This window comes from Saccoglossus kowalevskii, chromosome 2 (assembly GCF_978046115.1).
Source record: "Saccoglossus kowalevskii chromosome 2, keSacKowa6.1, whole genome shotgun sequence".
NCBI lineage: Eukaryota > Metazoa > Hemichordata > Enteropneusta > Harrimaniidae > Saccoglossus > Saccoglossus kowalevskii.
Genome location: NC_140642.1, coordinates 47,222,724 through 47,242,878, shown reverse-complemented (window position 1 = coordinate 47,242,878; position 20,155 = coordinate 47,222,724). Strand labels below are relative to the sequence as shown.

Here is a 20,155-nt window from a genome sequence, read left to right as displayed (position 1 = left end):
AAATCCCGGGAAAAAGTTTGTATGTACGGTGGAATAAAAATGTTGATAAGCCTACTGCTCGTGGTATTCCCAGCAGGTCTCCCATGCAAGTACTAACCACGCCCGATGCAGCTTAACTTCTGTGATCGGACGTGAACTGGTGTATTCTACAATGGTTTGGCAGTAGGATGAATATTCGTCGCAATTGGATGCCATTTAATGCTACGGTTAGGCAAAAAATCATAGGAAAAAGTTAGTATGTAATGTGGAATAAAAATGTTGATGAGTCTACTGTACGTGGTATTCCCAGCCAGTCTCCCATGCAAGTACTAACCACACCAGATGCAGCTTAACTTCTGTGATCGGACAAGAACTGGTGTGTTTTGCAATGGTTTGACAGGAGGCTGAATATTCGTCAGAATTGCATGTCGTTTAACGCTTCGGCAAGGCAAAAAATCCCGGGAAAATGTTGGTATGTACGGTGGAATAAAAATGTTGATAAGCCTACTGCACATGGTATTCCCAGCCGGTCTCCCATGCAAGTACTAAACACGCCCGATGCAGCTTAACTTCAGTGATCGGACGCAAACTGGTGTACTCTGCAATGGTTTGGCAGTAGGCTGAATATTCTTCGGAATTGGATGTAATTTAATACTTCGGCTAGGCAAAAAATCCCGGGACAAACTTAGTATGTACGGTGGAATAAAAATGTTGATGAACCTACTGCACGTGGTATTCCCAGCCAGTCTCCCATGCAAGTACTAACCACCCACGATGCAGCTTAACTTCAGTGGTCGGACGAGAACTGGTGTATTCTGCAATGGTTTGGTAGTAAGCTGAATATTTGTCCGAATTGTATGTCATTTAATGCTTCGTCTGGGCAAAAAATCATGGGAAAAAATTAGAATGTAATGTGGAATAAAAATGTTGATGGGCCTACTGCACGTGGTATTCCCAGCCGGTCTCCCGTGCAAGTCCTAACCATGCCCGATGCAGCTTAACTTCAGTGATCGGACAAGAACTGGTGTATTCTGCAATGGTTTGGCAGTAGGCTGAATATTCCTCGGAATTGGATGTAATTTAATACTTCGGCTAGGCAAAAAACCCCGGAACAAACTTAGTATGTACGGTGGAATAAAAATGTTGATGAACCTACTGCACGTGGTATTCCCAGCCGGTCTCCCATGCAAGTACTAACCACGCACGATGCAGCTTAAATTCAGTGATTGGACGATAACTGGTGTGTTCCGCAATGGTTTGACAGTAGGCTGAATATTCGTCAGAATTGCCTGTGGTTTAACGCTTTGGCTAGGCAAAAAATCCCGGGAAAAATTTGGTATGTACGGTGGAATAAAAATGTTGATAAGCCTACTGCACGTGGTATTCCCAGCCGGTCTCCCATGCAAGTACTAACCACGCCCGATTCAGCTTAACTTCAGTGATCGGACGAGAACTGGTGTATTCTGCAATGGTTTGGCCGTAGGATGAATATTCGTCGGAATTGGATGTCGTTTACTGCTACGGCTAGGCAAAAAATCATGGGTAAAAGTTAGTATGTAATGTGGAATAAAAATGTTGATGAGCATACTGCACGTGGTCTTCTCAGCCGGTCTCCCATGTAAGTACTAACCACGCCCGATGCAGCTTAACCTCAGAGATCGGACGAGAACTGGCGTATTCTGCAATGGTTTGGCAGTAGGCTGAATATTCGTTGGAATTGGATGTAATTTAATACTTCGGATAGGCAAAAAATCCCGGGAAAACGTTAGTATGTCCGGTGGAATAAAATGTTGATGAGCCTAATGCACGTGTTATTCCCAGCCTGTCTCCCATGCAAGTACTAACCACGCCCGATGCAGCTTAACTTCACTGGTCGGACGAGAACTGGTGTATTCTGCAATGGTTTGGCAGTAGGCTGAATATTCGTCCGAATTGTATGTCATTTAATGCTTCGTCTGGGCAAAAAATCATGGGAAAAAATTAGAATGTAATGTGGAATAAAAATGTTGATGGGCCTACTGCACGTGGTATTCCCAGCCGGTCTCCTGTGCAAGTCCTAACCATGCCCGATGCGGCTTAACTTCAGTGATCGGACGAGAACTGGTGTATTCTGCAATAAAAATGTTGATAAGCCTACTGCACGTGGTATTCCCAGCCGGTCTCCCATGCAAGTACTAACCACGCCCGATGCAGCTTAACTTCACTGGTCGGACGAGAACTGGTGTATTCTGCAATGGTTTGGCAGTAGGCTGAATATTCCTCCGAATTGTATGTCATTTAATGCTTCGTCTGGGCAAAAAATCATGGGAAAAAATTAGAATGAAATGTGGAATAAAAATGTTGATGGGCCTACTGCACGTGGTATTCCCAGCCGGTCTCCTGTGCAAGTCCTAACCATGCCCGATGCGGCTTAACTTCAGTGATCGGACGAGAACTGGTGTATTCTGCAATAAAAATGTTGATAAGCCTACTGCACGTGGTATTCCCAGCCGGTCTCCCATGCAAGTACTAACCACGCCCGATTCAGCTTAACTTCAGTGATCGGACGAGAACTGGTGTATTCTGCAATGGTTTGGCCGTAGGCTGAATATTCGTCGGAATTGGATGTCGTTTACTGCTACGGCTAGGCAAAAAATCATGGGTAAAAGTTAGTATGTAATGTGGAATAAAAATGTTGATGAGCATACTGCACGTGGTCTTCTCAGCCGGTCTCCCATGTAAGTACTAACCACGCCCGATGCAGCTTAACCTCAGAGATCGGACGAGAACTGGCGTATTCTGCAATGGTTTGGCAGTAGGCTGAATATTCGTTGGAATTGGATGTAATTTAATACTTCGGATAGGCAAAAAATCCCGGGAAAACGTTTGTATGTTCGGTGGAATAAAATGTTGATGAGCCTAATGCACGTGTTATTCCCAGCCTGTCTCCCATGCAAGTACTAACCACGCCCGATGCAGCTTAACTTCAGTGGTCGGACGAGAACTGGTGTATTCTGCAATGGTTTGGCAGTAGGCTGAATATTCGTCCGAATTGTATGTCATTTAATGCTTCGTCTGGGCAAAAAATCATGGGAAAAAATTAGAATGTAATGTGGAATAAAAATGTTGATGGGCCTACTGCACGTGGTATTCCCAGCCGGTCTCCTGTGCAAGTCCTAACCATGCCCGATGCGGCTTAACTTCAGTGATCGGACGAGAACTGGTGTATTCTGCAATGGTTTGGCAGTAGGCTGAATATTCGTCGGAATTGGATGTCATTTAATCCTACGGCTAGGCAAAAAATCATGGGTAAAAGTTAGTATGTAATGTGGAATAAAAATGTTGATGAGCTTACTGCACGTGGTATTCTCAGCCGGTCTTCTATGCAAGTACTAACCACGCCAGATGCAGCTTAAATTCAGTTTTCGAACGAGAACTGGTGTGTTCTGCAATGGTTTGACAGTAGGCTGAATATTCGTCAGAATTGCATGTCGTTTAACGCTTCGGCTAGGCAAACAATCCCGGGAATAATTTGGCATTTACGGTGGAATAAAAATGTTGATAAGCCTACTACAAGTGGTATTCTCAGCCGGTCTCCCATGCAAGTATTAACCACGCCCGATGCAGATTAACTTCAGAGATCGGACGAGAACTGGTGTATTCTGCAATGGTTTGGCAGTAGGCTGAATATTCGTCGGAATTGGATGTAATTTAATACTTCGGCTAGGCAAAAAATCCCGGGAAAACGTTAGAATGTAAGGTGGAATGAAAATGTTGATCAGCCTAATGCACGTGGTATTCCCAGCCGGTCTCCCATGCAGGTACTAACCACGCCCGATGCAGCTTAACTTCAGTTTTCGAACGAGAACTGGTGTGTTCTGCAATGGTTTGGCAGTAGGCTGAATATTCGTCCGAATTGTATGTCATTTAATGCTTCGTCTGGGCAAAAAATCATGGGAAAAAGTTAGTATGTAATGTGGAATAAAAATGTTGATGAGCCGACTGAACTTGGTTTTCCCAGCCGGTCTCCCGTGCAAGAACTAACCACGCCCGATGCGCCTTATCTTCAGTGATCGGACGAGAACTGGTGTATTCTGCAATGGTTTGGCAGTAGGCTGAATATTCGTCGGAATTGGATTTCAATTAATGTTTCGGCTAGGCAAATAATCAAGGGAAAAAGATAGTATGTACGGTGGAATAAAAATGTTGATAAGCCTATTGCACGTGGCATTCCCAGCCGGTCTCCCATGCAAGTACTAACCACGCACGTTGCAGCTTAAATTCAGTGATTGGACGAGAACTGGTGTGTTCTGCAATGGTTTGACAGTAGGATGAATATTCGTCGGAATTGGATGTAATTTAATACTTCGGCTAGGCAACAAATCCCGGGAAAAAGTTTGTATGTACGGTGGAATAAAAGTGTTGATAAGCCCACTGCTCGGGGTATTCCCAGCCGGTCTCCCATGTAAGTAATAACCATGCCCGATGCAGAATAACTTCAGTGGTCGGACGAGAACTGGTGTAATCTACAATGGTTTGGCAGTAGGATGAATATTCGTCGGAATTGGATGTAATTTAATAATTCGGCTAGGCAACAAATCCCGGGAAAAAGTTCGTATGTACGGTGGAATAAAAATGTTGATAAGCCTACTGCTCGTAGTATTCCCAACCGGTCTCCCATGTAAGTACTAACCATGGCCGATGCAGATCAACTTCAGTGATCGGACGAGAACTGGTTTATTCTGCATTGGTTTGGCAGTATGCTGAATATTCGTCGCAATTGGATGCCATTTAATGCTACGGTTACGCAAAAAATCATAGGAAAAAGTTAGTATGTAATGTGGAATAAAAATGTTGATGAGTCTACTGCACGTGGTATTCCCAGCCAGTCTCCCATGCAAGTACTAACCACACCAGATACAGCTTAACTTCAGTGATCGGACAAGAACTGGTGTGTTTTGCAATGGTTTGATAGGAGGCGAATATTCGTCGGAATTGCATGTCGTTTAACGCTTCGGCAAGGCAAAAAATCCCGGGAAAATGTTGGTATGTACGGTGGAATAAAAATGTTGATAAGCCTACTGCACATGGTATTCCCAGCCGGTCTCCCATGCAAGTACTAAACATGCCCGATGTAGCTTAACTTCAGTGATCGGACGAGAACTGGTGTACTCTGCAATGGTTTGGCAGTAGGCTGAATATTCCTCGGAATTGGATGTAATTTAATACTTCGGCTAGGCAAAAAATCCCGGGACAAACTTAGTATGTACGGTGGAATAAAAATGTTGATGAACCTACTGCACGTGGTATTCCCAGCCGGTCTCCCATGCAAGTACTAACCACGCACGATGCAGCTTAAATTCAGTGATTGGACGAGAACTGGTGTGTTCTGCAATGGTTTGACAGTAGGCTGAATAGACGTCAGAATTGCCTGTGGTTTAACGCTTTGGCTAGGCAAAAAATCCCCGGGAAAAATTTGGTATGTACGGTGGAATAAAAATGTTGATAAGCCTACTGCACGTGGTATTCCCGGCCGGTCTCCCATGCAAGTACTAACCACGCCCGATTCAGCTTAACTTCAGTGATCGGACGAGAACTGGTGTATTCTGCAATGGTTTGGCTGTAGGCTGAATATTCGTCGGAATTGGATGTCGTTTACTGCTACGGCTAGGCAAAAAATCATGGGTAAATGTTAGTATGTAATGTGGAATAAAAATGTTGATGAGCATACTGCACGTGGTCTTCTCAGCCGGTCTCCCATGCAAGTACTAACCACGCCCGATGCAGCTTAACTTCAGAGATCGGACGAGAACTGGCGTATTCTGCAATGGTTTGGCAGTAGGCTGAATATTCGTCGGAATTGGATGTAATTTAATACTTCGGATAGGCAAAAAATCCCGGGAAAACGTAAATATGTACGGTGGAATAAAAATGTTGATGAGCCTAATGCACGTGTTATTCCCAGCTTGTCTCCCATGCAAGTACTAACCACGCCCGATGCAGCTTAACTTCAGTGATCGGACAAGAACTGGTGTATTCTGCAATGGTTTGGCAGTAGGCTGAATATTCGTCCGAATTGTATGTCATTTATGCTTCGTCTAGGCAAAAAATGATGGGAAAAAGTTAGTATGTAATGTGGAATAAAAATGTTGATGAGCCTACTGCACGTGGTATTCCCAGCCGGTCTCCCATGCAAGTACTAACCACGCCCGATGCAGCTTAACTTCAGTGATCGGACGAGAACTGGTGTATTCTGCAATAAAAATGTTCATCAGCCTACTGCACGTGGTATTCCCAGCCGGTCTCCCAGGCAAGTACTAAAAACGCCCGATGCAGCTTAACTTCAGTGATCGGACGAGAACTGGTGTATTCTGCAATGGTTTGGCAGTAGGCTGAATATTCGTCGGAATTGTATGTCATTTAATCCTACGGCTAGGCAAAAAATCATGGGTAAATGTTAGTATGTAATGTGGAATAAAAATGTTGATGAGCATACTGCACGTGCTCTTCTCAGCCAGTCTCCCATGCAAGTACTAACCACGCCCGATGCAGCTTAACTTCAGAGATCGGACGAGAACTGGCGTATTCTGCAATGGTTTGGCAGTAGGCTGAATATTCGTCGGAATTGGATGTAATTTAATACTTCGGATAGGCAAAACATCCCGGGAAAACGTTAGTATGTACGGTGGAATAAAAATGCTGATGAGCCTAATGCACGTGTTATTCCCTGCTTGTCTCCCATGCAAGTACTAACCACGCCCGATGCAGCTTAACTTCAGAGATCGGACGAGAACTGGCGTATTCTGCAATGGTTTAGCAGTAGGCTGAATATTCGTCGTAATTGGATGTAATTTAATACTTCGGATAGGCAAAAAATCCCGGGAAAACGTTAGTATGTACGGTGGAATAAAAATGTTGATGAGCCTAATGCACGTGTTATTCCCAGCTTGTCTCCCATGCAAGTACTAACCACGCCCGATGCAGCTTAACTTCAGTGATCGGACGAGAACTGGTGTATTCTGCAATGGTTTGGCTGTAGGCTGAATATTCGTCGGAATTGGATGTCGTTTACTGCTACGGCTAGGCAAAAAATCATGGGTAAATGTTAGTATGTAATGTGGAATAAAAATGTTGATGAGCATACTGCACGTGGTCTTCTCAGCCGGTCTCCCATGCAAGTACTAACCACGCCCGATGCAGCTTAACTTCAGAGATCGGACGAGAACTGGCGTATTCTGCAATGGTTTGGCAGTAGGCTGAATATTCGTCGGAATTGGATGTAATTTAATACTTCGGATAGGCAAAAAATCCCGGGAAAACGTTAGTATGTACGGTGGAATAAAAATGCTGATGAGCCTAATGCACGTGTTATTCCCAGCTTGTCTCCCATGCAAGTACTAACCACGCCCGATGCAGCTTAACTTCAGAGATCGGACGAGAACTGGCGTATTCTGCAATGGTTTGGCAGTAGGCTGAATATTCGTCCGAATTGTATGTCATTTATGCTTCGTCTAGGCAAAAAATGATGGGAAAAAGTTAGTATGTAATGTGGAATACAAATGTTGATGAGCCTACTGCACGTGGTATTCCCAGCCGGTCTCCCATGCAAGTACTAACCACGCCCGATGCAGCTTAACTTCAGTGATCGGACGAGAACTGGTGTATTCTGCAATAAAAATGTTCATCAGCCTACTGCACGTGGTATTCCCAGCCGGTCTCCCAGGCAAGTACTAAAAACGCCCGATGCAGCTTAACTTCAGTGATCGGACGAGAACTGGTGTATTCTGCAATGGTTTGGCAGTAGGCTGAATATTCGTCGGAATTGTATGTCATTTAATCCTACGGCTAGGCAAAAAATCATGGGTAAATGTTAGTATGTAATGTGGAATAAAAATGTTGATGAGCATACTGCACGTGCTCTTCTCAGCCGGTCTCCCATGCAAGTACTAACCACGCCCGATGCAGCTTAACTTCAGAGATCGGACGAGAACTGGCGTATTCTGCAATGGTTTGGCAGTAGGCTGAATATTCGTCGGAATTGGATGTAATTTAATACTTCGGATAGGCAAAAAATCCCGGGAAAACGTTAGTATGTACGGTGGAATAAAAATGTTGATGAGCCTAATGCACGTGTTATTCCCAGCTTGTCTCCCATGCAAGTACTAACCACGCCCGATGCAGCTTAACTTCAGTGATCGGACAAGAAATGGTGTATTCTGCAATGGTTTGGCAGTAGGCTGAATATTCGTCCGAATTGTATGTCATTTATACTTCGTCTAGGCAAAAAATGATGGGAAAAAGTTAGTATGTAATGTGGAATAAAAATGTTGATGAGCCTACTGCACGTGGTATTCCCAGCCGGTCTCCCATGCAAGTACTAACCACGCCCGATGCAGCTTAACTGCAGTGATCGGACGAGAACTGGTGTATTCTGCAATAAAAATGTTCATCAGCCTACTGCACGTGGTATTCCCAGCCGGTCTCCCAGGCAAGTACTAAAAACGCCCGATGCAGCTTAACTTCAGTGATCGGACGAGAACTGGTGTATTCTGCAATGGTTTGGCAGTAGGCTTAATATTCGTCGGAATTGGATTTCAATTAATGTTTCGGCTAGGCAAATAATCAAGGGAAAAAGATTGTATGTACGGTGGAATAAAAATGTTGATAAGCCTATTGCATGTGGCATTCCCAGCAGGTCTCCCATGCAAGTACTAACCACACCCGATTTAGCTTAACTTCAGTGATCGGACGCGAACTGGTGTACTCTGCAATGGTTTGGCAGTAGGCTGAATATTCCTCGGAATTGGATGTAATTTAATACTTCGGCTAGGCAAAAAATCCCGGGACAAACTTAGTATGTACGGTGGAATAAAAATGTTGATGAACCTACTGCACGTGGTATTCCCAGCCGGTCTCCCATGCAAGTACTAACCACGCCCGATTCAGCTTAACTTCAGTGATCGGACGAGAACTGGTGTATTCTGCAATGGTTTGGCCGTAGGCTGAATATTCGTCGGAATTGGATGTAATTTAATACTTCGGATAGGCAAAAAATCCCGGGAAAACGTTAGTATGTACGGTGGAATAAAAATGTTGATGAGCCTAATGCACGTGTTATTCCCAGCTTATCTCCCATGCAAGTACTAACCACGCCCGATGCAGCTTAACTTCAGTGATCGGACAAGAACTGGTGTATTCTGCAATGGTTTGGCAGTAAGCTGAATATTCGTCCGAATTGTATGTCATTTATGCTTCGTCTAGACAAAAAATGATGGGAAAAGTTAGTATGTAATGTGGAATAAAAATGTTGATGAGCCTACTGCACGTGGTATTCCCAGCCGGTCTCCCATGCAAGTACTAACCACGCCCGATGCAGCTTAACTTCAGTGATCGGACGAGAACTGGTGTATTCTGCAATAAAAATGTTCATCGGCCTACTGCACGTGGTATTCCCAGCCGGTCTCCCATGCAAGTACTAACCACGCCCGATGCAGCTTAACTTCAGTGATCGGACGAGAACTGGTGTATTCTGCAATAAAAATGTTCATCAGCCTACTGCACGTGGTATTCCCAGCCGGTCTCCCAGGCAAGTACTAAAAACGCCCGATGCAGCTTAACTTCAGTGATCGGACGAGAACTGGTGTATTCTGCAATGGTTTGGCCGTAGGCTGAATATTCGTCGGAATTGGATGTAATTTAATACTTCGGATAGGCAAAAAATCCCGGGAAAACGTTAGTATGTACGGTGGAATAAAAATGTTGATGAGCCTAATGCACGTGTTATTCCCAGCTTATCTCCCATGCAAGTACTAACCACGCCCGATGCAGCTTAACTTCAGTGATCGGACAAGAACTGGTGTATTCTGCAATGGTTTGGCAGTAAGCTGAATATTCGTCCGAATTGTATGTCATTTATGCTTCGTCTAGACAAAAAATGATGGGAAAAGTTAGTATGTAATGTGGAATAAAAATGTTGATGAGCCTACTGCACGTGGTATTCCCAGCCGGTCTCCCATGCAAGTACTAACCACGCCCGATGCAGCTTAACTTCAGTGATCGGACGAGAACTGGTGTATTCTGCAATAAAAATGTTCATCGGCCTACTGCACGTGGTATTCCCAGCCGGTCTCCCATGCAAGTACTAACCACGCCCGATGCAGCTTAACTTCAGTGATCGGACGAGAACTGGTGTATTCTGCAATAAAAATGTTCATCAGCCTACTGCACGTGGTATTCCCAGCCGGTCTCCCAGGCAAGTACTAAAAACGCCCGATGCAGCTTAACTTCAGTGATCGGACGAGAACTGGTGTATTCTGCAATGGTTTGGCAGTAGGCTGAATATTCGTCGGAATTGGATTTCAATTAATGTTTCGGGTAGGCAAATAATCAAGGGAAAAAGATTGTATGTACGGTGGAATAAAAATGTTAATAAGCCTATTGCATGTGGCATTCCCAGCAGGTCTCCCATGCAAGTACTAACCACGCCCAATGTAGCTTAACTTCAGTGATCGGACGCGAACTGGTGTACTCTGCAATGGTTTGGCAGTAAGCTGAATATTCGTCCGAATTGTATGTCATTTATGCTTCGTCTAAGCAAAAAATGATGGGAAAAAGTTAGTATGTAATGTGGAATAAAAATGTTGATGAGCCTACTGCACGTGGTATTCCCAGCCGGTCTCCCATGCAAGTACTAACCACGCCCGATGCAGCTTACCTTCAGTGATCAGACGAGAACTGGTGTATTCTGCAATAAAAATGTTCATCAGCCTACTGCACGTGGTATTCCCAGCCGGTCTCCCAGGCAAGTACTAAAAACGCCCGATGCAGCTTAACTTCAGTGATCGGACGAGAACTGGTGTATTCTGCAATGGTTTGGCAGAAGGCTGAATATTCGTCGGAATTGTATGTCATTTAATCCTATGGCTAGGCAAAAAATCATGGGTAAATGTTAGTATGTAATGTGGAATAAAAATGTTGATGAGCTTACTGCACGTGGTATTCTCAGCTGGTCTTCTAAGCAAGTACTAACCACGCCAGATGCAGCTTAACTTCAGTGATCGGACGCGAACAGGTGTACTGTGCAATGGTTTAGCAGTAGGCTGAATTTTCCTCGGAATTGGATGTAATTTAATACTTCGGCTAGGCAAAAAATCCCGGGACAAACTTAGTATGTACGGTGGAATAAAAATGTTGATGAGCCTACTGCACGTGGTATTCCCAGCCGGTCTCCCATGCAAGTACTAACCACGCATGATGCAGCTTAAATTCAGTGATTGGACGAGAACTGGTGTATTCTGCAATGGTTTGAAAGCAGGCTGAATATACGTCGGAATTGGATGTCGTTTACTGCTACGGCTAGGCAAAAAATCATGGGTAAAAGTTAGTATGTAATGTGGAATAAAAATGTTGATGAGCCTACTGCACGTGGTCTTCTCAGCTGGTCTCCCATGCAAGTACTAACCACGCCCGATGCAGCTTAACTTCAGAAATCGGACGAGAACTGGTGTATTCTGCAATGGTTTGGCTGTAGGCTGAATATTCGTCCGAATAGTATGTCATTTAATGCTTCGTCTAGGCAAAAAATCATGGGAAAAAGTTAGTATGTAATGTGGAATAAAAATGTTGATGAGCCGACTGAACGTGGTTTTCCCAGCCGGTCTCCCGTGCAAGTACTAACCACGCCCGATGCAGCTTAACTTCTGTGATCGGACGAGAACTGGCGTCTTCTACAATGGTTTGGCAGTAGACTGAATATTCGTCCGAATTGTATGTCATTTAATGCTTCGTCTAGGCAAAAAATCATGGGAAAAAGTTAGTATGTAATGTGGAATAAAAATGTTGATGAGCCGACTGAACGTGGTTTTCCCAGCCGGTCTCCCGTGCAATTACTAACCACGCCCGATGCAGCTTAACTTTTGTGATCGGACGAGAACTGGCATATTCTACAATGATTTGGCAGTAGACTGAATATTCGTTGGAATTGGATGTAATTTAATTCTTCGGCTAGGCAACAAATCCCGGGAAAAAGATTGTATGTACGGTGGAATAAAAATGTTGATAAGCCTACTACTCGTGGTATTCCCAGCCGGTCTCCCATGTAAGTACTAACCATGCCCAATGCAGATTAACTTCAGTGATCGGACGAGAACTGGTGTATTCTGCATTGGTTTGGCAGTAGGCTGAATATTCGTCGGAGTTGGATGTAATTTAATACTTCGGCTAGGCAACAAATCCCGGGAAAAAGTTAGTATGTACGGTGGAATAAAAATATTGATAAGCCTACTGCAGATGGTATTCCCAGCCGGTCTCCCATGCAAGTACTAACCATGCCCGATGCAGATTAACTTCAGTGATCAGACGAGAACTGGTGTATTCTGCAAATGGTTTGGTTGTAGGCTGAAAATTCGTCCGAATTGTATGTCATTTAATGCTTCGTCTAGGCAAAAAATGATGGGAAAAAGTTAGTATGTAATGTGGAATAAAAATGCTGATGAGCCGACTGAACGTGGTTTTCCCAGCCGGTCTCCCGTGCAAGAACTAACCACGCCCGATGCGCCTTAACTTCAGTGATCGGACGAGAACTGGTGTATTCTGCAATGGTTTGGCAGTAGGCTGAATATTTGTCAGAATTGGATTTCAATTAATGCTTCGGCTAGGCAAAATATCACGGGGAAAAAGATTGCATGTACGGTGGAATAAAAATGTTGATGAGCCTAATGCACGTGGTATTCCCAGCCGGTCTCCCATTCAAGTACTAACCACGCCCGATGCAGCTTAACTTCAGTGATCGGACGAGAACTGGTGTATGCAGCAATGGTTTGGCAGTAGGCTGAATATTCGTCGGAATTGGATGTCATTTAATGCTTCGTCTAGGCAAAAAATCATTGGAAAAAGTTAGTATGTAATGTGGAATAAAAATGTTGATGAGCCGACTGAACGTGGTTTTCCCAACTGGTCTCCCGTGCAAGTACTAACCAAGCCCAATGCAGCTTAACTTCTGTGATCGGACGAGAACTGGCGTATTCTACAATGGTTTGGCAGTAGACTGAATATTCGTCGGAATTGGATGTAATTTAATTCTTCGGCTAGGCAACAAATCCCGCGAAAAAGATTGTATGTACGGTGTAATAAAAATGTTGATAAGCCTACTACTCGTGGTATTCCCAGCCGGTCTCCCATGTAAGTACTAACAATGCCCAATGCAGATTAACGTCAGTGATCGGACGAGAACTGGTGTATTCTGCATTGGTTTGGCAGTAGGCTGAATATTCGTCGGAGTTGGATGTAATTTAATACTTCGGCTAGGCAACAAATCCCGGGAAAAAGTTAGTATGTACGGTGGAATAAAAATATTGATAAGCCTACTGCAGATGGTATTCCCAGCCGGTCTCCCATGCAAGTACTAACCATGCCCGATGCAGATTAACTTCAGTGATCGGACGAGAACTGGTGTATTCTGCAATGGTTTTGCAGTAGGCTGAATATTCGTCAGAATTGGATGTCATTTAATACTACGGCTAGGCAAAAAATCATAGGTAAAAGTTAGTATGTAATGTGGAATAAAATTGTTGATGAGCCTACTGCACGTGGTCTTCTCAGCCGGTCTCCCATGCAAGTACTAACCACGCCCGATGCAGCTTAACTTCCGAGATCGGACGAGAACAGGTGTGTTCTGCAATGGTTTGACAGTAGGCTGAATATTCGTCGGAATTGGATGTAATTTAATACTTCGGATAGGCAAAAAATCCCGGGAAAACGTTAGTATGTACGGTGGAATAAAAATGTTGATGAGCCTAATGAACGTGTTATTCCCAGCCTGTCTCCCATGCAAGTACTAACCACGCCCAATGCAACTTAACTTCAGTGACCGGACAAGAACTGGTGTATTCTGCAATGGTTTGGCAGTAGGCTGAATATTCGTCCGAATTGTATGTCATTTAATGCTTCGTCTAGGCAAAAAATCATGGGAAAAAGTTAGTATGTAATGTGGAATAAAAATGTTGATGAGCCTACTGCACGTGGTATTCCCAGCCGGTCTCCCAGGCAAGTACTAAAAACGCCCGATGCAGCTTAACTTCAGTGATCGGACGAGAACTGGTGTATTCTGCAATGGCTTGACAGTAGGCAGAATATTCGCCGGAATTGGATGTAATTTAATACTTCGGCTAGGCAAAAAATCCCGGGAAAACGTTAGTATGTACGGTGGAATAAAAATGTTGATGAGCCTAATGCACGTGGTATTCCCAGCCGGTCTCCGATGCAAGTACTAACCACGCCCGATGCGCCTTAACTTCAGTGATCGGACGAGAACTGGTGTATTCTGCAATGGTTTGGCAGTAGGCTGCATATTTGTCAGAATTGGATTTCAATTAATGCTTCGGCTAGGCAAAATATCACGGGGAAAAAAGATAGTATGTACGGTGGAATAAAAATGTTGATGAGCCTAATGCACGTGGTATTACCAGCCAGTCTCCCATGCAAGTACTAACCACGCCCAATGCAGCTTAACTTCAGTGATCAGACGAGAACTGGTGTATTCTGCAATGGTTTGGCTGTAGGCTGAATATTCGTCCGAATTGCATATCATTTAATGCTTCGTCTAGGCAAAAAATCATGGGAAAAAGTTAGTATGTAATGTGGAATAAAAATGTTGATGAGCCGACTGAACGTGGTTTTCCCAGCCGGTCTCCCATGCAAGTACTAACCACGCCCGATGCAGCTTAACTTCTGTGATCGGACGAGAACTGGCGTATTCTACAATGGTTTGGCAGTAAACTGAATATTCGTCCGAATTGTATGTCATTTAATGCTTCGTCTAGGCAACAAATCCCGGGAAAAAGATTGTATGTACGGTGGAATAAAAATGTTGATAAGCCTACTACTCGTGGTATTCCCAGCCGGTCTCCCATGTAAGTACTAACCATGCCCAAAGCAGATTAACTTCAGTGATCGGACGAGAACTGGTGTATTCTGCATTGGTTTAGCAGTAGGCTGAATATTCGTCCGAGTTGAATGTAATTTAATACTTCGGCTAGGCAACAAATCCCGGGAAAAAGTTAGTATGTACGTTGGAATAAAAATATTGATAAGCCTACTGCAGATGGTATTCCCAGCCGGTATCCCATGCAAGTACTAACCATGCCCGATGCAGATTAACTTCAGTGATCGGACGAGAACTGGTGTATTCTGCAATGGTTTTGCAGTAGGCTGAATATTCGTCGGAATTGGATGTCATTTAATACTACGGCTAGGCAAAAAATCATAGGTAAAAGTTAGTATGTACGGTGGAATAAAAATGTTGATGAGCATAATACACGTGGTATTCCCAGCCAGACTCCCATGCAAGTACTAACCACGCCCGATGCAGCTTAACTTCAGTGATCGGACGAGAACTGGTGTATTCTGCAATAAAAATGTTCATCAGCCTACTGCACGTAGTATTCCCAGCCGGTCTCCCATGCAAGTACTAACCACGCCCAATGCAGCTTAACTTCAGTGATCGGACGAGAACTGGTGTAATCTGCAATGGTTTGGCAGTAGGCTGAATATTCGTCGGAATTGGATGTCATTTAATGCTACGGCTAGGCAAAAAATCATAGGAAAAAGTAAGTATGTAATGTGGAATAAAAATGTTGATGAGCCTACTGGACATGGCATTCCCAGCCGGTCTCCCATTCAAGTACTTACCACGTCCGATGCAGCTTAACTTCAGTGATCGGACGAGAACTGGTGTGTTCTGCAATGGTTTGGTAGTAGGCTGAGTATTCGTCAGAATTGGATGTCGTTTAACGCTTCGGCTAGGCAAAAAATCCCGTGAAAATGTTGGTATGTACGGTGGAATAAAAATGTTGATAAGCCTACTGCAAGTGGTATTCCCAGCCGGTCTCCCATGCAAGTACTAACCACGCCCGATGCAGCTTAACTTCAGTGATCGGACGAGAACTGGTGTATTGTGCAATGGTTTGGCTGTAGGCTGAATACTCGTCCGAATTGTATGTCATTTAATGCTTCGTCTAGGCAAAAAATCATGGGAAAAAGTTAGTATGTAATGTGGAATAAAAATGTTGATGAGCCGACTGAACGTGGTTTTCCCAGCCGGTCTCCCGTGCAAGAACTAACCACGCCCGATGCGCCTTAACTTCATTGATCGGACGAGAACTGGTGTATTCTGCAATGCTTTGGCAGTAGGCTGAATATTTGTCAGAATTGGATTTCATTTAATGCTTCGGCTAGGCAAAATATCACGGGGAAAAAGATAGTATGTACGGTGGAATAAAAATGTTGATGAGCCTAATGCACGTGGTATTCCCAGCCAGTCTCCCATGCAAGTACTAACCACTCCCGATGCAGCTTAACTTCAGTGATCGGACAAGAACTGGTGTATTCTGCAATGGTTTGGCTGTAGGCTGAATATTCATCCGGATTGTATGTCATTTAATGCTTCGTCTAGGCAAAAAATCTTGGGAAAAAGTTAGTATGTAATGTGGAATAAAAATGTTGATGAGCCGACTGAACGTGGTTTTCCCAGCCGGTCTCCCGTGCAAGTACTAACCACGCCCGATGCAGCTTAACTTCAGTGATCGGACGAGAACTGGCGTATTCTACAATGGTTTGGCAGTAGGCTGAATATTCGTCAGAATTGGATGTAATTTAATACTTCGGCTAGGCAACAAATCCCGGGAAAAAGATTGTATGTACGGTTAAATAAAAATGTTGATAAGCCTACTACTCGTGGTATTCCCAGCCTGTCTCCCATGTAAGTACTAACCATGCCCAATGCAGATAAACTTCAGTGATCAGACGAGAACTGGTGTATTCTGCATTGGTTTGGCAGTAGGCTGAATATTCGTCGGAGTTGGATGTAATTTAATACTTCGTCTAGGCAACAAATCCCGGGAAAAAGTTAGTATGTACGGTGGAATAAAAATGTTGACAAGCCTACTGCAGATGGTATTCCCAGCCAGTCTCCCATGCAAGTACTAGCCATGCCCGATGCAGATTAACTTCAGTGATCGGACGAGAACTGGTGTATTCTGCAATGGTTTTGCAGTAGGCTGAATATTCGTCGGAATTGGATGTCATTTAATGCTACGGCTAGGCAAAAAATCATAGGTAAAAGTTAGTATGTAATGTGGAATAAAAATATTGATGAGCCTACTGCACGTGGTATTCCCAGCCGGTCTCCCATGCAAGTACTAACCACGCCCGACGCAGCTTAACTTCAGTGATCGGATGAGAACTGGTGTATTCTGCAATGGTTTGGCAGTAGGCTGGATATTCGTCGGAATTGGATGTAATTTAATACTTCGGCTAGGCAAAAAATCCCGGGAAAAAGTTAGTATGTATGGTGGAATAAAAATGTTGATGAGCATAATGCACGTGGTATTCCCAGCCAGTCTCCCATGCAAGTGCTATCCACGCTCGATGCAGCTTAACTTCAGTGATCGGACGAGAACTGGTGTATTCTGCAATAAAAATGTTCATCAGCCTACTGCACGTGGTATTCCCAGCCGGTCTCCCATTCAAGTACTAACCACGCCCGATGCAGCTTAACTTCAGTGATCGGACGAGAACTGGTGTATGCAGCAATGGTTTGGCAGTAGGCTGAATATTCGTCGGAATTGGATGTCATTTATTGCTACGGCTAGGCAAAAAATCATAGGAAAAAGTTAGTATGTAATGTTGATGAGCCTACTGAACGTGGTATTCCCAGCCGGTCTCCCATGCTAGTACTAACCACGCCCGATGCAGCTTAACTTCAGTGATCCAACAAGAACTGGTGTATTCTGCAATGGTTTTGCTGTAGGCTGAATTATCGTCGGAATTGGATGACATTTAATGCTACGGCTAGACAAATAATCATGGGAAAATCTTAGTATGCAATGTGGAATCAAAATGTTGATAAGCCTACTGCACGTGGTATTCCCAGCCGGTATCCTATGCATGTACTAACCATGTCCGATGAGCTTAACTTCAGTGATCGGACGAGAACTGGTGTATTCTGCAATGGTTTGGCAGTAGGCTGAATATTTGTCGACATTGGATTTCAATTAATGCTTCGGCTAGGCAAAAAATCACGGGAAAAAGATAGTATGTATGGTGGAATAAAAATGTTGAAAAGCCTACTGCACGTGGAATTCCCAGCCGGTCTCCCATGCAAGTACTAACCACACCCGATGCAGCTTAACTTCAGTGATCGGACGAGAACTGGTGTATTCTGCAATGGTTTGGCAGTAGGCTGGATATTCGTCGGAATTGGCTGTAATTTAATACTTCGGCTAGGCAAAAAATTCCGGGAAAATGTTACTATGTACGGTGTAGGAAAAAGTTAGTATGTAATGTGGTATAAAAATGTTGATGAGCCTACTGCACGTGGCATTCCCAGCCGGTCTCCCATTCAAGAACTTACCACGTCCGATGCAGCTTAACTTCAGTGATCGGACGAGAACTGGTGTGTTCTGCAATGGTTTGGCAGTAGGCTGAGTATTCGTCAGAATTGGATGTCGTTTAACGCTTCGGCTAGGCAAAAAATCCCGGGAAAATGTTGGTATGTACGGTGGAATAAACATGTTGATAAGCCTACTGCACGTGGTATTCCCAGCCGGTCTCCCATGCAAGTACTAACCACGTCCAGTGGGCTTAACTTCAGTGATCGGAGGAGAAATGGTGTATTCTGCAACGGTTTGTCAGTAGGCTGAATATTCATCGGAATTTGATGTAATTTAATACTTCGGCTAGGCAACAAATCCCGGGAAAAAGTTAGTTTTTATGGTGGAATAAAAATATTGATAAGCCTACTGCAGATGGTATTCCCAGCTGGTCTCCCATGCAAGTACTAACCATGCCTGATGCAGATTAACTTCAGTGATCGGACGAGAACTGGTGTATTCTGCAATGGTTTTGCAGTAGGCTGAATATTCGTCGGAATTGGATGTCATTTAATACTACGGCTAGGCAAAAAAACATAGGTAAAATTTAGTATGTAATGTGGAATAAAAATGTTGATGAGCCTACTGCACGTGGTATTCCCAGCCGGTCTCCCATGCAAGTACTAACCACGCCCGATACATCTTAACTTCAGTGATCGGACAAGAACTGGTGTGTTCTGCAATGGTTTGACAGTAGGCTGAATATTCGTCAGAATTGCATGTCGTTTAACGCTTCGGCAAGGCAAACAATCGCGAGAAAATGTTGGTATGTACGGTGGAATAAAAAAGTTGATAAGCCTACTGCACATGGTATTCCCAGCCGGTCTCCTATGCAAGTACTAACCACGCCCGACGCAGCTTAACTTCAGTGATCGGACGAGAACTGGTGTATTCTGCAATGGTTTGGCAGTAGGTTGGATATTCGTCGGAATGGGATGTAATTTAATACTTCGGCTAGGCAAAAAATCCCGGGAAAAAGTTAGTATGTACGGTGGAATAAAAATGTTGATGAGCATAATGCACGTGGTATTCCCAGCCAGACTCCCATGCAAGTACTAACCACGCCCGATGCAGCTTAACTTCAGTGATCGGACGATAACTGGTGTATTCTGCAATAAAAATGTTCATCAGCCTACTGCACGTAGTATTCCCAGCCGGTCTCCCATGCAAGTACTAACCACGCCTGATGCAGCTTAACTTCATTGAGCGGACGAGAACTGTTGTACTCAGCATTGGTTTGGCAGTAGGCTGAATATTCGTTGGAATTTGATGTAATTTAATACTTCGGCTAGGCAACAAATCCCGGGAAAAAGTTAGTTTGTACGGTGGAATAAAAATATTTATAAGTCTACTGCAGATGGTATTCCCAGCCGGTCTCCCATACAAGTACTAACCATGCCCGATGCAGATTAACTTCAGTGATCGGACGAGAACTGGTGTATTCTGCAATGGTTTTGCAGTAGGCTGAATATTCGTCGGAATTGGATGTCATTTAATACTACGGCTAGGCAAAAAATCATAGGTAAAATTTAGTATGTAATGTGGAATAAAAATGTTGATGAGCCTACTGCACGTGGTATTCCCAGCCGGTCTCCCATGCAAGTACTAACCACGCCCGATACATCTTAACTTCAGTGATCGGACAAGAACTGGTGTGTTCTGCAATGGTTTGACAGTAGGCTGAGTATTCGTCAGAATTGGATGTCGTTTAACGCTTCGGCTAGGCAAAAAATCCCGTGAAAATGTTGGTATGTACGGTGGAATAAAAA

At 44.0% G+C, this 20,155-nt stretch overlaps 1 non-coding gene and 71 pseudogenes across 1 annotated transcript; all 72 read right to left on the bottom strand.

Moving 5' to 3' along the window:
- Positions 1-48: 48 nt before the first annotated feature.
- LOC146749170 (5S ribosomal RNA) lies at positions 49-168 on the bottom strand (annotated as a pseudogene).
- A 312-nt stretch (positions 169-480) lies between these two features.
- LOC146749169 (5S ribosomal RNA) lies at positions 481-600 on the bottom strand (annotated as a pseudogene).
- Positions 601-696: 96 nt separating this feature from the next.
- Positions 697-816, bottom strand: LOC146749168 (5S ribosomal RNA; annotated as a pseudogene).
- A 96-nt stretch (positions 817-912) lies between these two features.
- On the bottom strand, positions 913-1,032 carry LOC146749167 (5S ribosomal RNA; annotated as a pseudogene).
- A 96-nt stretch (positions 1,033-1,128) lies between these two features.
- On the bottom strand, positions 1,129-1,248 carry LOC146749166 (5S ribosomal RNA; annotated as a pseudogene).
- A 96-nt stretch (positions 1,249-1,344) lies between these two features.
- On the bottom strand, positions 1,345-1,464 carry LOC146749165 (5S ribosomal RNA; annotated as a pseudogene).
- A 96-nt stretch (positions 1,465-1,560) lies between these two features.
- LOC146749164 (5S ribosomal RNA) lies at positions 1,561-1,680 on the bottom strand (annotated as a pseudogene).
- Positions 1,681-1,775: 95 nt separating this feature from the next.
- Positions 1,776-1,895, bottom strand: LOC146749163 (5S ribosomal RNA; annotated as a pseudogene).
- Positions 1,896-2,109: 214 nt separating this feature from the next.
- Positions 2,110-2,229, bottom strand: LOC146749162 (5S ribosomal RNA; annotated as a pseudogene).
- A 214-nt stretch (positions 2,230-2,443) lies between these two features.
- LOC146749161 (5S ribosomal RNA) lies at positions 2,444-2,563 on the bottom strand (annotated as a pseudogene).
- A 96-nt stretch (positions 2,564-2,659) lies between these two features.
- On the bottom strand, positions 2,660-2,779 carry LOC146749160 (5S ribosomal RNA; annotated as a pseudogene).
- A 95-nt stretch (positions 2,780-2,874) lies between these two features.
- Positions 2,875-2,994, bottom strand: LOC146749159 (5S ribosomal RNA; annotated as a pseudogene).
- Positions 2,995-3,090: 96 nt separating this feature from the next.
- On the bottom strand, positions 3,091-3,210 carry LOC146749158 (5S ribosomal RNA; annotated as a pseudogene).
- Positions 3,211-3,522: 312 nt separating this feature from the next.
- LOC146749157 (5S ribosomal RNA) lies at positions 3,523-3,642 on the bottom strand (annotated as a pseudogene).
- A 96-nt stretch (positions 3,643-3,738) lies between these two features.
- Positions 3,739-3,858, bottom strand: LOC146749156 (5S ribosomal RNA; annotated as a pseudogene).
- Positions 3,859-5,033: 1,175 nt separating this feature from the next.
- Positions 5,034-5,153, bottom strand: LOC146749155 (5S ribosomal RNA; annotated as a pseudogene).
- Positions 5,154-5,249: 96 nt separating this feature from the next.
- Positions 5,250-5,369, bottom strand: LOC146749154 (5S ribosomal RNA; annotated as a pseudogene).
- A 97-nt stretch (positions 5,370-5,466) lies between these two features.
- On the bottom strand, positions 5,467-5,586 carry LOC146749153 (5S ribosomal RNA; annotated as a pseudogene).
- Positions 5,587-5,682: 96 nt separating this feature from the next.
- Positions 5,683-5,802, bottom strand: LOC146749152 (5S ribosomal RNA; annotated as a pseudogene).
- Positions 5,803-5,898: 96 nt separating this feature from the next.
- LOC146749151 (5S ribosomal RNA) lies at positions 5,899-6,018 on the bottom strand (annotated as a pseudogene).
- A 213-nt stretch (positions 6,019-6,231) lies between these two features.
- LOC146749150 (5S ribosomal RNA) lies at positions 6,232-6,351 on the bottom strand (annotated as a pseudogene).
- A 96-nt stretch (positions 6,352-6,447) lies between these two features.
- On the bottom strand, positions 6,448-6,567 carry LOC146749149 (5S ribosomal RNA; annotated as a pseudogene).
- A 96-nt stretch (positions 6,568-6,663) lies between these two features.
- Positions 6,664-6,783, bottom strand: LOC146749148 (5S ribosomal RNA; annotated as a pseudogene).
- Positions 6,784-6,879: 96 nt separating this feature from the next.
- On the bottom strand, positions 6,880-6,999 carry LOC146749147 (5S ribosomal RNA; annotated as a pseudogene).
- A 96-nt stretch (positions 7,000-7,095) lies between these two features.
- Positions 7,096-7,215, bottom strand: LOC146749146 (5S ribosomal RNA; annotated as a pseudogene).
- Positions 7,216-7,311: 96 nt separating this feature from the next.
- On the bottom strand, positions 7,312-7,431 carry LOC146749145 (5S ribosomal RNA; annotated as a pseudogene).
- Positions 7,432-7,644: 213 nt separating this feature from the next.
- Positions 7,645-7,764, bottom strand: LOC146749144 (5S ribosomal RNA; annotated as a pseudogene).
- Positions 7,765-7,860: 96 nt separating this feature from the next.
- LOC146749143 (5S ribosomal RNA) lies at positions 7,861-7,980 on the bottom strand (annotated as a pseudogene).
- A 429-nt stretch (positions 7,981-8,409) lies between these two features.
- On the bottom strand, positions 8,410-8,529 carry LOC146749142 (5S ribosomal RNA; annotated as a pseudogene).
- Positions 8,530-8,625: 96 nt separating this feature from the next.
- Positions 8,626-8,745, bottom strand: LOC146749141 (5S ribosomal RNA; annotated as a pseudogene).
- Positions 8,746-8,841: 96 nt separating this feature from the next.
- Positions 8,842-8,961, bottom strand: LOC146749140 (5S ribosomal RNA; annotated as a pseudogene).
- Positions 8,962-9,057: 96 nt separating this feature from the next.
- Positions 9,058-9,177, bottom strand: LOC146749139 (5S ribosomal RNA; annotated as a pseudogene).
- A 94-nt stretch (positions 9,178-9,271) lies between these two features.
- On the bottom strand, positions 9,272-9,392 carry LOC146749138 (5S ribosomal RNA; annotated as a pseudogene).
- Positions 9,393-9,507: 115 nt separating this feature from the next.
- On the bottom strand, positions 9,508-9,627 carry LOC146749137 (5S ribosomal RNA; annotated as a pseudogene).
- A 96-nt stretch (positions 9,628-9,723) lies between these two features.
- LOC146749136 (5S ribosomal RNA) lies at positions 9,724-9,843 on the bottom strand (annotated as a pseudogene).
- Positions 9,844-9,937: 94 nt separating this feature from the next.
- Positions 9,938-10,058, bottom strand: LOC146749135 (5S ribosomal RNA; annotated as a pseudogene).
- Positions 10,059-10,173: 115 nt separating this feature from the next.
- On the bottom strand, positions 10,174-10,293 carry LOC146749134 (5S ribosomal RNA; annotated as a pseudogene).
- Positions 10,294-10,389: 96 nt separating this feature from the next.
- On the bottom strand, positions 10,390-10,509 carry LOC146749133 (5S ribosomal RNA; annotated as a pseudogene).
- Positions 10,510-10,722: 213 nt separating this feature from the next.
- Positions 10,723-10,842, bottom strand: LOC146749132 (5S ribosomal RNA; annotated as a pseudogene).
- Positions 10,843-11,370: 528 nt separating this feature from the next.
- LOC146749131 (5S ribosomal RNA) lies at positions 11,371-11,490 on the bottom strand (annotated as a pseudogene).
- Positions 11,491-11,586: 96 nt separating this feature from the next.
- On the bottom strand, positions 11,587-11,706 carry LOC146749130 (5S ribosomal RNA; annotated as a pseudogene).
- A 312-nt stretch (positions 11,707-12,018) lies between these two features.
- LOC146749129 (5S ribosomal RNA) lies at positions 12,019-12,138 on the bottom strand (annotated as a pseudogene).
- Positions 12,139-12,234: 96 nt separating this feature from the next.
- LOC146749128 (5S ribosomal RNA) lies at positions 12,235-12,355 on the bottom strand (annotated as a pseudogene).
- Positions 12,356-12,451: 96 nt separating this feature from the next.
- LOC146749127 (5S ribosomal RNA) lies at positions 12,452-12,571 on the bottom strand (annotated as a pseudogene).
- A 97-nt stretch (positions 12,572-12,668) lies between these two features.
- LOC146749126 (5S ribosomal RNA) lies at positions 12,669-12,788 on the bottom strand (annotated as a pseudogene).
- Positions 12,789-12,884: 96 nt separating this feature from the next.
- On the bottom strand, positions 12,885-13,004 carry LOC146749125 (5S ribosomal RNA; annotated as a pseudogene).
- A 96-nt stretch (positions 13,005-13,100) lies between these two features.
- On the bottom strand, positions 13,101-13,220 carry LOC146749124 (5S ribosomal RNA; annotated as a pseudogene).
- Positions 13,221-13,316: 96 nt separating this feature from the next.
- LOC146749123 (5S ribosomal RNA) lies at positions 13,317-13,436 on the bottom strand (annotated as a pseudogene).
- A 96-nt stretch (positions 13,437-13,532) lies between these two features.
- On the bottom strand, positions 13,533-13,652 carry LOC146749122 (5S ribosomal RNA; annotated as a pseudogene).
- Positions 13,653-13,964: 312 nt separating this feature from the next.
- On the bottom strand, positions 13,965-14,084 carry LOC146749121 (5S ribosomal RNA; annotated as a pseudogene).
- A 96-nt stretch (positions 14,085-14,180) lies between these two features.
- On the bottom strand, positions 14,181-14,300 carry LOC146749120 (5S ribosomal RNA; annotated as a pseudogene).
- Positions 14,301-14,398: 98 nt separating this feature from the next.
- LOC146749119 (5S ribosomal RNA) lies at positions 14,399-14,518 on the bottom strand (annotated as a pseudogene).
- A 96-nt stretch (positions 14,519-14,614) lies between these two features.
- Positions 14,615-14,734, bottom strand: LOC146749118 (5S ribosomal RNA; annotated as a pseudogene).
- A 96-nt stretch (positions 14,735-14,830) lies between these two features.
- LOC146749117 (5S ribosomal RNA) lies at positions 14,831-14,950 on the bottom strand (annotated as a pseudogene).
- Positions 14,951-15,046: 96 nt separating this feature from the next.
- On the bottom strand, positions 15,047-15,166 carry LOC146749116 (5S ribosomal RNA; annotated as a pseudogene).
- A 214-nt stretch (positions 15,167-15,380) lies between these two features.
- On the bottom strand, positions 15,381-15,500 carry LOC146749115 (5S ribosomal RNA; annotated as a pseudogene).
- A 96-nt stretch (positions 15,501-15,596) lies between these two features.
- On the bottom strand, positions 15,597-15,716 carry LOC146749114 (5S ribosomal RNA; annotated as a pseudogene).
- Positions 15,717-15,812: 96 nt separating this feature from the next.
- On the bottom strand, positions 15,813-15,932 carry LOC146749113 (5S ribosomal RNA; annotated as a pseudogene).
- A 313-nt stretch (positions 15,933-16,245) lies between these two features.
- LOC146749112 (5S ribosomal RNA) lies at positions 16,246-16,365 on the bottom strand (annotated as a pseudogene).
- Positions 16,366-16,461: 96 nt separating this feature from the next.
- On the bottom strand, positions 16,462-16,581 carry LOC146749111 (5S ribosomal RNA; annotated as a pseudogene).
- Positions 16,582-16,677: 96 nt separating this feature from the next.
- On the bottom strand, positions 16,678-16,797 carry LOC146749110 (5S ribosomal RNA; annotated as a pseudogene).
- A 96-nt stretch (positions 16,798-16,893) lies between these two features.
- On the bottom strand, positions 16,894-17,013 carry LOC146749109 (5S ribosomal RNA; annotated as a pseudogene).
- Positions 17,014-17,109: 96 nt separating this feature from the next.
- Positions 17,110-17,229, bottom strand: LOC146749108 (5S ribosomal RNA). The gene has a single exon (XR_014928848.1). It is a non-coding gene; the product is annotated as a 5S ribosomal RNA (ribosomal RNA).
- Positions 17,230-17,443: 214 nt separating this feature from the next.
- LOC146749107 (5S ribosomal RNA) lies at positions 17,444-17,563 on the bottom strand (annotated as a pseudogene).
- An 83-nt stretch (positions 17,564-17,646) lies between these two features.
- Positions 17,647-17,766, bottom strand: LOC146749106 (5S ribosomal RNA; annotated as a pseudogene).
- Positions 17,767-18,077: 311 nt separating this feature from the next.
- LOC146749105 (5S ribosomal RNA) lies at positions 18,078-18,197 on the bottom strand (annotated as a pseudogene).
- Positions 18,198-18,318: 121 nt separating this feature from the next.
- On the bottom strand, positions 18,319-18,438 carry LOC146749104 (5S ribosomal RNA; annotated as a pseudogene).
- A 311-nt stretch (positions 18,439-18,749) lies between these two features.
- LOC146749103 (5S ribosomal RNA) lies at positions 18,750-18,869 on the bottom strand (annotated as a pseudogene).
- Positions 18,870-18,965: 96 nt separating this feature from the next.
- On the bottom strand, positions 18,966-19,085 carry LOC146749102 (5S ribosomal RNA; annotated as a pseudogene).
- Positions 19,086-19,181: 96 nt separating this feature from the next.
- LOC146749101 (5S ribosomal RNA) lies at positions 19,182-19,301 on the bottom strand (annotated as a pseudogene).
- A 430-nt stretch (positions 19,302-19,731) lies between these two features.
- On the bottom strand, positions 19,732-19,851 carry LOC146749100 (5S ribosomal RNA; annotated as a pseudogene).
- Positions 19,852-19,947: 96 nt separating this feature from the next.
- LOC146749099 (5S ribosomal RNA) lies at positions 19,948-20,067 on the bottom strand (annotated as a pseudogene).
- Positions 20,068-20,155: the final 88 nt, after the last annotated feature.